Source organism: Heterodontus francisci, chromosome 13, assembly GCF_036365525.1.
Source record: "Heterodontus francisci isolate sHetFra1 chromosome 13, sHetFra1.hap1, whole genome shotgun sequence".
In the NCBI taxonomy this organism is placed as follows: Eukaryota; Metazoa; Chordata; class Chondrichthyes; order Heterodontiformes; family Heterodontidae; genus Heterodontus; species Heterodontus francisci.
In genome coordinates, this window is record NC_090383.1 from 119,541,330 (window position 1) to 119,558,058 (window position 16,729).

Consider the following 16,729-nt stretch of genomic DNA (forward strand, 5'->3'; position numbering starts at 1 on the left):
GGTAGTGAATTCCACAGACTCACCACTCTCTGGGTGAAGAAATTTCTCCTCTTTTCAGAATCACAGAATAATTCAGTGCAGAAGAGGCCCTTCGTTCCATCGAGTCTGCACTGATGCATTAAAGACACCTGACCTGTCTACCTAATCCCATTTGCCAGCCTTTGGCCCATTGCCTTGAATGTTATGACGTGCCAAGTGCTCATCCAGGAACATTTTAAAGGATGTGAGGCAACCCGCCTCTACCACCCTCCCAGGCAGGGCATTCCAGACCGTCACCACCCTCTGGGTAAAGAAGTTCTTCCTCAAATCCCCCTTTAAACCTCCTGCCCCTCACCTTAAACTTGTGTCCCCTTTTAACTGACCCTTCAACTAAGGGGAACAGCTGCTCCCTATCCACCCTGTCCACGCCCCTCATAATCTTGTACACCTCGATCAGGTCACCCCTCAGTCTTCTCTGCTCCAGTGAAAACAACCCAAGCCTATCCAACCTCTCTTCATAGCTTCAATGTTCCATCCCAGGCAACATCCTGGTGAATCGCCTCTGCACCCCCTCCAGTGCAATCACATCCTTCCGAAAATGTGGCGACCAGAATTGCACACAGTACTCCAGCTGTGGCCTACCAAAGTTCTATACAACTCCAACATGACCTCCCTGCTTTGTGTTCTATGCCTCGATTGATAAAGGCAAATGTCCCATATGCCTTTTTCACCACCCTATTAACCTGCCCTTCTGCCTTCAGAGATCTATGGACAAAAACGCCAAGGTCACTTTGTTCCTCTGAACTTTCCAGTGTCAGGCCATTCATTGAATACTTCCGTGTCACATTACTCCTTCCAAAGTGTATCACCTCACACTTTTCAGGGTTAAATTTCATCTGCCACTTTTCTGCCCATTTGACCATCCCGTCTATATCATCCTGTAACCCAAGATACTCAACCTCACTGTCAACCACTCGGCCAATCTTTGTGTCATCCATGAACTTACTGATCCTACACCCCACATAGTCATCTCTGTCCTTTATATAAATGACAAACAATAGGGGACCCAGCACAGATCCCTGTGGTACGCCACTGGACACTGGCTTCCAGTCACTAAAACAGCCGTCTGTCATCACTCTCTGTCTCCTACAGCTAAGCCAATTTTGAATCCACCTTATCAAGTTACCCTGAATCCCATGTGCATTTGCTTTCTTGATAAGTCTCCCATGTGGGACCTTGTCAAAGGCTTTGCTGAAATCCATGTAAACTACATCAACTGCACTACCCTCATCTACACACCTGGTCACATGCTCAAAAAATTCAATCAAATTTGTTAGGCATGACCTCCCTCTGACAAAGCCATGCTGACTATTCCTAATCAAATTTTGCCTCTCCAAGTGGAGATAGATTCTCTCCTTCAGAAATTTTCAGTCCTGAAAGGTTTACCCCATATCCTTAGACTATGACCCCTGGTTCTGGACTCCCCCACCATCGGGAACATCCTTCCTGCATCTACCGTGTCAAGTCCTGTTAGAATTTTATAGGTTTCTATGAGATCCCCCCTCACTCTTCTGAACTCCAGCGAATATAATTCTAACCGACTCAATCTCTCCTCATACGTCAGTCCCGCCATCCCGGGAATCAGTCTGGTGAACCTTCGCTGCACTCTCTCTATAGCAAGAACACCTTCCTCAGATAAGGAGACCAAAACTGCACACAATATTCCAGGTGTGGCCTCACCAAGGCCCTGTATAATTGCAACAAGACATCCTTGCTCCTGTACTCGAATCCTCTCGCTATGAAGGCCAGCATACCATTTGCCTTTTTTACTGCCTGTTGCACCTGCATGCTTACCTTCAGTGTCTGGTGTACGAGAACACCCAGGTCTCGCTGCATATCCCCCTCTCTCAGTTTATAGCCATTCAGATAATAATCTGCCTTCCTGTTTTTGCTACCAAAGTGGATAACCTCACGGATAACCGCACTGAGGCCTCACCGCCGCCAGTAAAATACAATGGGGCCTTCTCGGCATTGGAGGTTGTGGCAAGCCTCTCCCAGAAGAATTTTCCAGGCCCCCCGCCATGATCCCCGCACCGGAGGGCTCATAAAATTCAGTCCTCTGACTCTAAATACCCTCCTGTCATGATACAGGTGTGTACACTCTTGGTCAGCGCAGGGCTAGGCAGAGAAGCACATTTGTCCATATTCCTGTCCACATGAAGGTACCAAGTGTAACCAGGGTTCAGTTCCCCGAGAACCAGCAACCTAGGCAGGTGGATTTCAATCATTTCCACCTGGAAAACCTCCTCAAAATATTGACAAGCCCCAGAGTGGCGTCCTTCCTAAATTCCAAACGGGAATATCAGCAACCTAAAGTAAAATCACTGTAGAGTTGTAAACAAATCATTTATTAATAAAACGCAACAAAAGTAACATGCCAACAAATACAAAGAAAGAAAGATAGAAAGAAAAGTACAAAAGATGCCGAAAATACTCAGCAGGTCTGGCAACGCCTGTGGAGAGAGAAACAGAGTTAACGGGTTGAATTTTCAGAAACCGTCGAAGATGGGAAGATAGGTTACGGGGGTGGGGGGGGGTGGCGGGGGGGCGCCGGGGGTGGGGGGCGGGAGCGCTGGGGGTGGTAGGGGGGTGCGGCGGGGGTGGGGGGGGGTCGGCGGTGGGGGAGGTGGCGGGTTGGGGCATAAACTAGGGGCGGAAAACGTCAGACAGGAATTCCAACGTCTTGACATCCCTTCTGCATTTTACTGTCAGCGACTGACATGGAAAGGCAATGAAGGTATTTCAGAGCCCAATACAAAGCAATTTTATTCACTGGGTCTGATTTAACTGGCACATGGGAACCACGGGGCTTCAGAGCCTCGACTGGTTAAAGGAGGTGGGAGCTCAGTGCTGGCTTCAATGGGAAGCCATTGGGTGAGGCAACGTCACTTGGCAGGAGGGGTGGAGGACGGAGGGCATTGGGAATAGTTATCTAGAGAGGGAGTAGTAAAGGTGCCAGCAATGCAGGGGAGCCATACCAGGGTGACATTCGGGTAGTGCCAAATCATCAGAAATGACAAGTGAGGGAAAGGGTGGGGGGGGTGCTGTTTTGTCTGAAGATCCTTGTATTCAGGGAGAGGCGACATGTCACGGGCTTCCTTCACCCTGGCTTGGAGGCTCTCGTTGAGGAGGAGGAGGAGCAGTAAGGGAGGGAGGTGCAAGCATTGGCTGGGGCACGAGAGCAGCTTGGGGGCCCACAGGAGAACGGAAGGCTGGAGAAGGATGCAGAGGAGCATGCCAACAGCCTCCTGTGCACAGAAGAAACTACCCTCCAGACAGGGTCTACTGGCCGAGGATTAACTACATGCAGATGTCAGAGTGACAGTGTCTCCAAAGACTCTGCCTCTCCAGGGAGCCCACCACTGATACATGTGTCATGACGCAGGATGAACTGAGCCCCGATGCCAGTGTCGCTGAAGGTCACCGTGGCACTGAACTTCTATACCACCGGATCATTTCAGGAATCCACAAGAGATATGTGTGGAATCTCGCAGTCTGTGGTGCATTGGTGCATCAAGGATGTCACTAACCCATCAAACACTCCCAGGACAGGTACAGCTCGGGGTTAGATACAGTGTAAAGCTCCCTCTACACTGTCCCATCAAACACTCCCAGGACAGGGACAGCACCGGGAGAAAAAAAAAGGTCACTGATGCCTTGTTCAGGAGGGCCGGTGACTATGTGCACTTCTGCAACAATCCAAAGAGTGAGGCTGAGAGAGCTAAAGGATTTGGGGCCATTGCTGGATTCCCCCAGGTGCACTTGACCCCACTTGACCAACCTGCAGCCTTCATCAACAGGAAGGGCTTCCACCCACTCAATGTGCATCTGGCCTGTGATCACCACAAACAGATCCTGCAAATGTACACACAATTCCCGGGAACCAGCCTCGATGCCTACAAACTTCACCAGTCCCAGGTGCCAAAGCTTTTCCATTCCTCTGCATGCCTTCAGGGATGGATCCTTGGAGACAAGGGTTACCCAATGAGAACATGGCTATTGATTCCTGTGAGGAACCCACACACATATGCAGAGGAGAGATACAACACTTGCCATGGGTCAACCCTAGTGACCATTGAGCAGGCCATTGGTCTCCTGAAGGTGAGATTCAGGGGCCTGAATTGATCCAATGGAGTCCTTCCGTATGTCCGGCAAGTGTCTCACATATCGTGGTGTTATGCTGTGCACTGCACAGCGTGGAGCTACAGGGGGTGGGGGAGGGGAGGCGTTGACCAGTGAGGATATCGGGGAGTGCGATGCTTCCTCTGATGATGAGGATGTGGAGGAGGATGCTGCCGAGGCTGTGCCAGATGAAGGGCCCCAGGCACAGCAGGAAAGCCACCATGAGATACACACAAGAGAGGCACAAGACACCCTTATATATTCACATTTCCTTTCAGCCTTACCACCTTCTGGAACCACAGCAATAAAGCTTTTAGCTTTAAGCAGCCCTGTTGTTGCCTCCTTCCTTCTGCACTGCAGCACCCAGGTACACATCGCACAGTGGCAAGGCCGAAGCTTTGTGAGCTCGGGGCTTGGTCCCTCACTTCCAGCCCCTTGGGAGGAAGGTTTAAACGAATTCCCAAAGGGTATCGACAATAGGAAGGAGACATAGTGAGAGAAGATCATTTCTTTATTCTGTGTGACACCAAAATAACCCTATCCATCTGGAATATACATTCACCCGTGAACCCCTAAGCGCATCTAGGTGCTTTCCTTAAATCTTTGCTGGGTGCTCCAGCATGGTGCTCCCCTTACGCTGTCAGCTGAGGTGGAGACAGGCGGCTGGCCTTGCTGCCCCATGGCTTGGGATGACCATGGCGTCCATGTTCTGGCTGCCTGAGGTGTGGAGGGCCCCAGCTGATGGAGGCACTGGTGTCACTGGCAGAGGGGCTGAGGAGCTGCTGCCCACACCAGGAGCACCCTGAGAGGAGCCCACAGATGCGGCAGTCAGTCAATATTCCTCCCTTGCAAGGCACACGTACCTCTCTGCTGGCCTGACAGGGATGAGGAGCTGGTGGCAAGTCCAGGTGCCTTATCCCCCTCTTGCCTTGCCACTGCTGCATGGAGCTCACGGACAAGGTGAGGGTTATGTAGGTTTGCACGCAGCTCCAGCATCCAGTAAGTGACCTGCTGGATCTGGCTCTCCATGAGGGTGGCCAATCTCTCGATGGAGGAAGCCACGTGTGCACCAATCAGAGTCATGGCAGCACTCAAGGCCTGGATGGACTCCTCCATCATCCACACTTGGAGACACGTAGCCTCTGGCATCTCTGCCAGTTATTGCCTTACCTCTCATCGCAGTTGCTGCAGTTCTCGTGTTGCCACCAGCACCAGAAGCACATCATCACCCTGGGGCTTAGCATGGACCTGGCCTCCCACAATCCTCCGTCTGTCAGTGGCCTTGACTGTCACAGCCTCTGTCAGCTGCTCACATGCATCTGTGATGTACTCACCAGGTTCTGTGCCTGAATCTAATCACAAATGGATCCCAACTGTGATAGTATCTGAGGGATTGGGGCAATGATGTGATGGTACACCCTCTGAGGCTCCCTCCTCCTCCTCACACGGGGTTGTTCCAGTCCCTCCAGCTCTTTGTTCATGCTGATAAGCATGACCTGCATGAGAGAACAGATAGACTGAAGGGTTATGGGATTCCCAGTTCAGCATTTCAGCTCTCCCTACTGTGGAGATCCATGTATACAGTGATGGACACATGAGCACCATAACTCATTTGTGACACATACATCCTTGTGCCCCAGGACATTCCCACTCACTCTCTTTGCTGGGCGCCTGTGTTTTGCCATCCACTATGGACTGGCGACCTTGCTGCCCTGCCAGTCCCATCACCTCCTCTGCCATTGGGCTCAAGACATGCAAATAATGTCGACCACCACCGGTCTTGGCCTGCTCTTCGGTTGTGTGCTGTCTTCTCCTGCAAATGCAAAGAGGTGCAATGTTATTCTACTAGTGGAGACAAAGACAACAGTGAGGCTTGTGGTAGTTGGGCGGCCTATGATGGAGGGATACGAATGCCTCCTGCTTGTGGCCACTCTCCAAGGACTTTGTGGGGAAATGCAATGGCAGATGGGCCCCTCCCACCGAGATGCAGCCATGACTCAGGCAGCATTTCCTGCTGTCTTACCCCATTGCAATGGCTGGGTGGTGCCTCTTCACCAAACACACCCTCTTTCTCTGCTACATGCAAGGCCCCAAGGGTAGAAAGTGTATGGAACACTCACCTTGGCAGACCCAATCAGGTCATTGACCCACTTCCGGCACCGGATCCAGGTCCTGTTGGTGACCCCACGGCTGCTGTCCTCCTCCACCGGTCCCCTCCTCCCGTCCCCAGGGAAGACCACCCGCCTTCCCTTGCAGCCTGGAGGAGAGTCTGGAGAGAGGCATCGCTGAACCATGGGGACACCCAGGGTCTGCCTTCTGCCATTCTGCCTGAAGGTTTCTGGTCAGCTCCTTGGCAGCAGTCTGGCAGTCAGGCAGAAACTCTCTCCAAGCAGGCAGCAATGAATGCAAGGCTGGCAGCCCTTTAAAAATGGTGCCAGCACCTGCTACAGTGTCACTTGATGCTGCCTACGCTGCGTCCGCTCCTGCCTTCATCCTCTCACCAGACCGTCCCTGTGCCTCCCAACTCTTAATTGGCTAACTGCCACTTAATTGTGTGAGGCTAGCCGTTCGGTGCCAGTGCAAGCTGCACCTGCTTTCATCCCAACGTTGGGTCCTGTGGCCTCCAATAAAAATTCAGCCCTTGCGTCTTGCACTCATCAGGACAGACACAAGTATGCCAAATTTCAAAGGGAGTAACAATTTATACTGCATGAAGAAAGGGTGCTGAATGGTTGGCAAGTCGACTGATTGGTTGAGGCATTGCCATGGAGAATGCAGCAGGAAACTATTGTCCCAAACACTTTTTTTTAATTCCAAAAAGACGCAACACCTGGACATCTTCCTTAGGCTTGCAGAGGACAGATCACTGTATATGAATATATGCAGCTTCTATCAGGTGTAAGTGAGCCACATTGTGAGCCCGACTGATGATGTTAAATTGGCTCTTAGTGTAATTCTTAGCACACTCGGGATTGTTCAGCAAGTGCTGTCCAATCACAGAATCACATGTAACGTTAGACATTGTGCTCTGAGTTTTCCTAGTATGGGCCGGTTGAGTAGGGTCAGTACTCTGTTGCAAACAGCCGAAGGGACATGCTGTTTGATACGATCCATCAGGCGTTGGAACATACGGCCTACATACCTGGCATCGCACAGGCACTCTTTTTTCAGCAATACTCAAGTTCTGTACTAACAAAGAACAAAGAACAAAGAACAGTACAGCACAGGAACAGGCCATTCGGCCCTCCAAGCCTGCGCCAATCTTGATGCCTGCCTAAACTCACACCTTCTGCACTTCCAGGGCCCATATCCCTCTATTCCCTTCCTATTCATGTATTTGTCAAGATGTCTCTTAAACGTCGCTATCGTATCTGCTTCCACCACCTCCCCTGGCAGCAAGTTCCAGGCACTCACCACCCTCTGTGTAAAAAACTTGCCTCGCACATCCCCTCTAAACTTTGCCCCTCGCACCTTAAACCTATGTCCCCTAGTAACTGACTCTTCCGCCTTGGGAAAAAGCTTCTGACTATCCACTCTGTCCATGCCGCTCATAACTTTGTAAACCTCTATCATGTCTCCACCTCCGTCGTTCCAGTGAAAACAATCCGAGTTTATCCAACCTCTCCTCATAGCTAATGCCCTCCAGACCAGGCAACATCCTGGTAAACCTCCTCTGTACCCTCTCCAAAGCCTCTACGTCCTTCTGGTAGTGTGGCGACCAGAATTGCATGCAATATTCTAAGTGTGGCCTAACTAAGGTTCTGTACAGCTGCAACATGACTTGCCAATTTTTAAACTCTATGCCCCGACTAATGAAGGCAAGCATGCCGTATGCCTTCTTGACTACCTTATCCACCTGCGTTGCCACTTTCAGTGACCTGTGGACCTGTATGCCCAGATCTCTCTGCCTGTCAATACTCCTAAGGGTTCTGCCATTTACTGTATACCTCCCACCTGCATTAGACCTTCCAAAATGCATTACTTCACATTTGTCCGGATTAAACTCCATCTGCCATTTCTCCATCCAAGTACTACCAAGTGACTCTTTGACCTTTTATCAGGAAGAAATTGCATTTATATATTTACACTTGCATAACAGCTTTCTCCATCTCAGGATGTTCCAAAACGCTTTACAGCCAATGAAGTTCTTTTGAAGTGTTGTCATTGTTGTAACATAGGAAATACAGCAGCCGATTTGGGCACAGCAAGCTCCCACAAACAGTGACGTGATAATGACCAGGTGTTGGATGAAGGATAAAAATTGCTCAAGACACCAGGTTAAACTACTCACTTTTCTTTCAACAGCACCATCGAACCTTTTATGTCCACACAAGAGGGCAGTCAGGGCCTCAGTTTAATGTCACGTGAAAGACAACACTGTCAACAGTGCAGCACTCCCTCAGTACTGCACTGGGAGTGTCGGCCTGGATTACGTGCTCAAGTCACTGGTGTGGGTCTTGGACTCAAGACCTTCGGACTCAGAGGCCAAAACGCTACCAATTGAACCATGCTGGCAACTTTATGGCACAATATTATTTAAATGAGGAGAGACTGCAGAATACTGTGATACAGAGGGACCTCAGTGTCCTTGTACATGAATCACAAGCATGCAGGTACAGCAAGTAATTGGGAAGGCAAATGGAATGTTGGCCTTTATTGCAAGAGGGATGAAGTATAAAAGTAGGGAAGTCTTGCTCTAACTGTACAGGGCATTGGTGAGACCACACCTAGAGTACTGTGTACAGTATTGGTCTCCTTACGTAAGGAGAGATGTACTTGCATTGGAGGCAGTTCAGAGAAGGTTTGCTAGGCTGATTTCTGGGATGAAGGGGTTTGTCTTATGGGGAACGTTTGAGCAGGTTGGGTCTATACTCATTGGAGTTTAGAAGAATGAGAGGCGATCTTGTTGAAATAAGATTTTGAGTGGGCTTGACAGGGTAGAAGTGGTGGTGTAGTGGTAATGTTGCTGGACTAGTAATCCAGAGCCCAGACTAATGCTCTGGGGATATGGGTTTGAATCCCACCACAGTAGATGGTGAAATTTGAATTCAATTAATAAATCTGGAATTGAAAAGCTAGTCTAATGGTGACCATGAAACCATTGTCAGTTCACTAATGTCCTTTAGGAAAGGAAATCTGCTGTTTTTACGTGGTTTGGCTGACATGTGACTCCAGACCCACAGCAATGTGATTGACTCTGAAATGGCCTAGCAAGCCACTCAGTTCAAGGGCAATTAGGGATGGGCAATAAAAGCTGGCCTGGCCAGCGATGCCTACATCTGACAAATGAATAATTAAAAAAAGATGCTGAGAGGATGTTTCCCCTCATGGGGGAATCTAGGACTAGGGAGGCACAGTTTAAAAATAAGAGATTTCCCATTTAAGACGGAGATGAGGAGGAATTTCTACTCCTTGGAACTCTCTACCCCAGAGAGCAGTGGAGGCTGGGTCATTGAATATATTCAAGGTTGAGCTAGACAGATTTTTGATCTACAAGGGAGTGAAGGGTTATGGGGGGAAGGCAGGAATGTGGAGTTAAGGCCACGATCATATCAGCCATGATCTTATTGAATGGCGGAGCAGGTTCGAGGGGCTGATTGGCCTACTCCTGCTCCTATTTCTTATGTTATTATGACAGTCCCCTGGACATAGCTAGATTGTTATGTTCACTAGATTTATTCCAGAGATGAGGGGTTTGTCTTATGAAGAGAGATTGAGCAGTTTAGGCCTTTACTCTCTAGAGTTTAGAGGAGATCTAATTGAGGTATATAAGATGATTAAGGGGATTGACAAAGTAGACATAGAGAGGATGTTTCCTCTTGTGGGGCAATCTAGAACGAGAGGTCATGGTTTTAGGATAAGGGGTAGCAGATTTAAAACAGAGATGAGGAGAAATTACTTCTCTCAAAGGGTCGTGAGTCTGTGGAATTCACTACCTCAGAGTGCGGTGGATGCTGGGACATTGAGTAAATTTAAGGAGGAGATAGACAGATTTTGAATTAGTAATGGGTTGAAGGGTTATGGAGAATGGGCAGGAAAGTGGAGTTGAGGCCGAGATGAGATCAGCCATGATCGTATTAAATGGCGGAGCAGGCTCGAGGGGCTGAATTGCCTACTCCTGCTCCTAGTTCTTATGCTCTTATCAGGCACTATATCAATGCAAGTATTTTCTTACCTATTAAGTGCACTGGTTAAAGAGCTCTGTTTGGGTAGAAATTTGTCCTTCACCAAGAAGGAAAGTGTAAGAGAGGCTGATGATTTGTTAATAAAAGCAAAATACTGCAGATGCTGGAAATCTGAAATAAAAACAAGAAATGCTAGAAATACTCAGCAGGTCTGAGAACTCTGCGACCCTGTCCTATCAACATCTTCTCTTTTGTTATCTCTTGCCCTACCCCTGCTTTATTTGCTTAAAACCTATTACATTTGTAACTTTGCCAGTTGTGATGAAGGGTCACTGACCTGAAACGTTAACTCTGCTTCTCTCTCCACAGATGATGCCAGACCTGCTGAGTATTTCCAGCATTTCTTGTTTGTATGACAATTTGTTAATGCTCATTATGTGCTGCTGTCCAGGATAACTGTCCAGACTCCAACTCCTCAACAATGTATTATCTTTCTTTCTTTTGGGCCTCCTTATCTCGAGAGACAATGGATACGCGCCTGGAGGTGGTCAGTGGTTTGTGAAGCAGCGCCTGGAGTGGCTATAAAGGCCAATTCTGGAGTGACAGGCTCTTCCACAGGTGCTGCAGAGAAATTTGTTTGTTGGGGCTGTTGCACAGTTGGCTCTCCCCTTGCGCCTCTGTCTTTTTTCCTGCCAACTACTAAGTCTCTTCGACTCGCCACAATTTAGCCCTGTCTTTATGGCTGCCCGCCAGCTCTGGCGAATGCTGGCAACTGACTCCCACGACTTGTGATCAATGTCACACGATTTCATGTCGCGTTTGCAGACGTCTTTATAACGGAGACATGGACGGCCGGTGGGTCTGATACCAGTGGCGAGCTCGCTGTACAATGTGTCTTTGGGGATCCTGCCATCTTCCATGCGGCTCACATGGCCAAGCCATCTCAAGCGCCGCTGACTCAGTAGTGTGTATAAGCTGGGGGTGTTGGCCGCTTCAAGGACTTCTGTGTTGGAGATATAGTCCTGCCACCTGATGCCAAGTATTCTCCGAAGGCAGCGAAGATGGAATGAATTGAGACGTCGCTCTTGGCTGGCATACGTTGTCCAGGCCTCGTTGCCGTAGAGCAAGGTACTGAGGACACAGGCCTGATACACTCGGACTTTTGTGTTCCGTGTCAGTGCGCCATTTTCCCACACTCTCTTGGCCAGTCTGGACATAGCAGTGGAAGCCTTACCCATGCGCTTGTTGATTTCTGCATCTAGAGACAGGTTACTGGTGATAGTTGAGCCTAGGTAGGTGAACTCTTGAACCACTTCCAGAGCGTGGTCGCCAATATTGATGGATGGAGCATTTCTGACATCCTGCCCCATGATGTTCGTTTTCTTGAGGCTGATGGTTAGGCCAAATTCATTGCAGGCAGACGCAAACCTGTCGATGAGACTCTGCAGGCATTCTTCAGTGTGAGATGTTAAAGCAGCATCGTCAGCAAAGAGGAGTTCTCTGATGAGGACTTTCCGTACTTTGGACTTCGCTCTTAGACGGGCAAGGTTGAACAACCTGCCCCCTGATCTTGTGTGGAGGAAAATTCCTTCTTCAGAGGATTTGAACGCATGTGAAAGCAGCAGGGAGAAGAAAATCCCAAAAAGTGTGGGTGCGAGAACACAGCCCTGTTTCACACCACTCAGGATAGGAAAGGGCTCTGATGAGGAGCCACCATGTTGAATTGTGCCTTTCATATTGTCATGGAATGAGGTGATGATACTTAGTAGCTTTGGTGGACATCCGATCTTTTCTAGTAGTCTGAAGAGACCACGTCTGCTGACGAGGTCAAAGGCTTTGGTGAGATCAATGAAAGCAATGTAGAGGGGCATCTGTTGTTCACGGCATTTCTCCTGTATCTGACGAAGGGAGAACAGCATGTCAATAGTCGATCTCTCTGCACGAAAGCCACACTGTGCCTCAGGGTAGACGCGCTCGGCCAGCTTCTGGAGCCTGTTCAGAGCGACTCGAGCAAAGACTTTCCCCACTATGCTGAGCAGGGAGATTCCACGGTAGTTGTTGCAGTCACCGCGGTCACCTTTGTTTTTATGGAGGGTGATGATGTTGGCATCGCGCATGTCCTGGGGTACTGCTCCCTCGTCCCAGCACAGGCATAGCAGTTCATGTAGTGCTGAGAGTATAGCAGGCTTGGCACTCTTGATTATTTCAGGGGTAATGCTGTCCTTCCCAGGGGCTTTTCCGCTGGCTAGGGAATCAATGGCATCACTGAGTTCCGATTTGGTTGGCTGTATGTCCAGCTCATCCATGACTGGTAGAGGCTGGGCTGCATTGAGGGCAGTCTCAGTGACAGCATTCTCCCTGGAGTACAGTTCTAGGTAGTGCTCAACCCAGCGGTCCATCTGTTTGCGTTGGTCAGTGATTATGTCCCCCGATTTAGATTTGAGGGGGGTGATCTTCTTGATGGTTGGCCCAAGAGCTCTCTTCATGCCATCATACATTCCTCTGATGTTTCCGGTGTCTGAGGCCAGCTGAATATGACTGCATAGGTGTTGCCAGTAGTCGTTTGCGCAACGCCTAGCTGTTCTTTGTGCAGTACTTCTGGCTGCTTTAAGTGCTGCGGATGTTAAATCGCTGGGGGCTTTCTTGTAGTTCAAAAGTGCAATGCGCTTAGCGGCTATGACAGGTTCCAGCTCTTCATTATGAGATTGAAACCAGTCTGCATTTCTCTTCGCACTTTTGCCGTAGGTGGTCAAAGCTGACTCATAGATGGCGTCTCTGATGTGGGCCCACTTGGTCTCAGCATCCCCTGTGGGAGTGTTTTGAAGGGCTGTTACAAGTGAATTTAGAAATTTTTGTAACAGCTGTGGGTGAGAAATTCTGCTCGTGTTGATGCGCGGGTGGCCCTTCTGCTTGGAATGATGCAACTTCTTTGGTCTGAGTCTAACCTTGCTGCACACCAGGGAGTGGTCGGTGTCGCAGTCCGCACTGTGGAAGCTGCGTGTGATTTGAACACTGTTTAAGGCGGCTCGCCTTGTGACAATGAGGTCTAGCTGGTGCCAACGACGTGATCTTGGGTGCCTCCATGAAACCTGGTGACAGGGTTTAGTGTGAAAGAACGAGTTGGTGATGCAGAGGTTATGATAGGTACACAACTCAAGCAGTCTCTGCCCGTTCTCATTCATCCTTCCAACGCCATAGCGCCCAAGGCAGGAGGGCCATGAGTCATGGTCGGCCCCAACCCTGGCATTAAAGTCCCCCAGCAGGAATAGGTGTTCGGTGTTGGGGATGCTGCTAATGATGTTATGGAGTTGTTCATAGAACTGGTCTTTAGCTTCAGGTGCGGAACAGAGTGTTGGAGCATAGATGCTGAGTAGGTGTACTGGACCAGAGGTGGTGAGCAGTCGGATGGACAGTATGCGTTCCGAGCCATTTGAGGGAGGCTCTATCATGCTGAGCAAGGAGTTTCTGATGGCGAAGCCCACTCCATGCTGTCTTGGTTCTTCAGGATCCCTGCCCTGCCAGAAGAAGGTGTAGTCTTGCTCTGCTAGAGAGCCACTCGCGGGGAGGCGAGTCTCCTGAAGTGCTGCAATGTCCACATTGAGTCTACTGAGCTCGTTGTTAATGATGGCGGTCTTCTGAGAATCGTTGATTTGTGTAAGGTCTTCCGACAGGCCAGGACACTTAGTTCTGACGTTCCAGCTTGCAAAGCGAAGGGCTGGTACCTTCTTTCCTTTTTTCATGTTGTATTATATACATTATCATATAATATGAGGAACTGAGATACATGATCAGATGTTGGTTGAGAGATAAATTGTGAAAAGGGAACTGAAAGGGTGCAACACAGATTTAACAGAATGTAACCAAATTACCAAGGGTTAGATTATGAGCAAAGATTTCATAAACTAGGTTTATATTTCCTGGATTATAGAAGGTTAAGGGGTGAGTTGATTGAAGTTTTTAGGATTTTTGAAAGGAGTTGATAGGGTTGATAAAGAGAAACTTTTGTGCTGATGGGGCAGTCTAGGATAGGGGAACATAACCTTAATATAACAAAAGCAAAATACTGCAGATGATGGAAATCTGAAATAAAAACAAAAAAGGCTGGAAATACTCAGCAGGTCTGGCAGCATCTGTGGAGAGAGAACATAATCTTAAATTGAGAGCCAGGCCATTTAGGATAGTGGTTAGAAAACATTTCCTCACGCACAGTGTGAAACTCATTTCCACAAAAAGCAGTAGATGCCTCAACATTTAATAGTTTTAAATTTGAAGTCAATAGATTTTTGCAGGACAAGGGCATAAAAGAATATGGAGCCAAGGCAAATAGATGGAGTTAAGTCACAGATCAGCCATGATCTCAGTGAATGATAGAACAGGCTTGAGGAACTGAATGGCCTCCATCTGTTCCTGTTTAATTGAGAAATTACAGAAATAACCTAAAAAGTATAACTTCCTTATTTTTCAAAAATCAATTGCAGGAAACAGAAATTTGAAGAATGCAGATTCAGCAAGTGTTTTTTAAAGGAATTTCTGGTGTCATCAGACTGTGCTTGACAAATCTCAGAACCATTGAAGCCCTTGTGCGATTTGGTCATGTTGCAAGAAACACCAAGATGACTTTCAGCAAGTTGCAAAATCCGAACTTGGGACTTCTTTCACTGGGACATTGAATACTACAGGGAATCTAATGCAGATTTTCAAAACTTAAAAAAACTTTCAAAGGATTGAAATAGTGAAAGATTGTCTTCATTGGCTAGTGATTTAAAGAAAAAAAACCTCAGGAAATCTCAAAGTGCTTCATGACCAATTAACTACTTTTGAAGTGTAGTCACTGTTGACAGGGTGATAGTCTCAGAATTATACTGGAAGATTGAAGGGAGAAATTAGGAGAGGCTGTTTAATCTGAGGTGGAGTCTTATATGGTGACCATTTGTAATTGAATATAAATTTACAGTATTAATTTAACTTCAGTCATTCTGTGTGGGGTATTCTCTCCCTCTTGGTGAAAACATATCAAAGGCTACATTGTTCAACTAGTCTTTTGAGGACTGTTCTCATTACATTGACAATATCCTGTCACCGACTCTTTAAAAAACATCAGAAGCAACTTTCCACTAACTTCTCCAGGGTGTCAATACCTCTTCAATACTCCTGAAAAACAGCCAAATGACGTGCTTTAATAAATACTTCATAAAGAGCTCAGTAATAATAACAGTTCTTACATTCATGTCGTGCCTTTCAGGTAAAAACATGGCCAACAATTCACCTAATGAGTTACTTTTCTAACTGCAGTGATTTAATGAGCAAACATTGCCAACAACGTCCCACGACCCCAGTCAGTTTGGGTTTAGATGGCACTGGCTGAGGGGGAACATTGGGCTGGACTTCGGGACGGCTCCCGGCTCTTCCTTAAAGTGGTGCCCATGGAAGGGTCATAGACCTAAAGGGTATTGACTGATTTCTGTCTCTCCATGGATGCTGTCTGACCTGCTGAGTGTTTCCAGAATTTTCTGGGAGGAAATCAGACCTGATAGAGTTATTTAAGATTATGAAGTAGTTTGATAATGTAGACGCAGACAAGATATTTCCACTTGTGGGGAGATCTGAATTGTGAGCCATCAATATAAGAGTCACTAATAAATCTAACAGGGAATTCAGGAGAAGCTTCTTTATCTAGAGAGTGGTGAGAATGTGGAACTTGCAACCACAGGGAGTAGTTGAGGTGAATAGTATCGATACATTAATGGGAAGTTAAAAGCTAATATGAGGGAGAAAGGAATAGAAGAATATGTTAGGTTCTGATGAAAGGTTATAGACCTGAAATGTTGACTTTGCTTCTCTCTCCACAGATGCTGCCAGACCTGCTGAGTGTTTTCAGCACTTTTTGTTTTTCTTTCAGATTTCCAACATCTGCATTATTTTGCTTTTATTTATTGAAGAATCTGTTGTTGGGTTAGATGAAGTGGGGTGGAAGAAAGCTCATGTGGAGCATAAACGCCGGTATAGACCAGTTGAACCGAATGGTCTGCTTCTGTGCTGTACATTCTATGTCATTTGGGAAGAACAAGCAGTATTTGGAGCCAAGGCAGGTAGATGGAGTTAAGGTACATATCAGCCATGATCTCACTGGATGGTGGAGCAGGTTGGAGGGGCTGAGGGTTAATTGTATTTTAATTGTATGTAGGTTGTGGGCATTAACTGCAGTCTCTCTTGAGCCCCTATAAATAGATAGAGATTAAAACTGTAGTTGGTGGGTTAGGAGGTGTATGTTTGTAATTGTAACTCTGTAAATAAATTTAAAAGTGTGTAAAGATTGGCTCCAGTTCTATCCTTCACCAGCTGACTTTCTGGAATTGGACACTGAGTGACGTCCTCCTGTTCCTTTATATGGTTTTTTGGCCGTGCTGATATCCGTGAGAGATGTGGTAATAAATTTTGTTGGA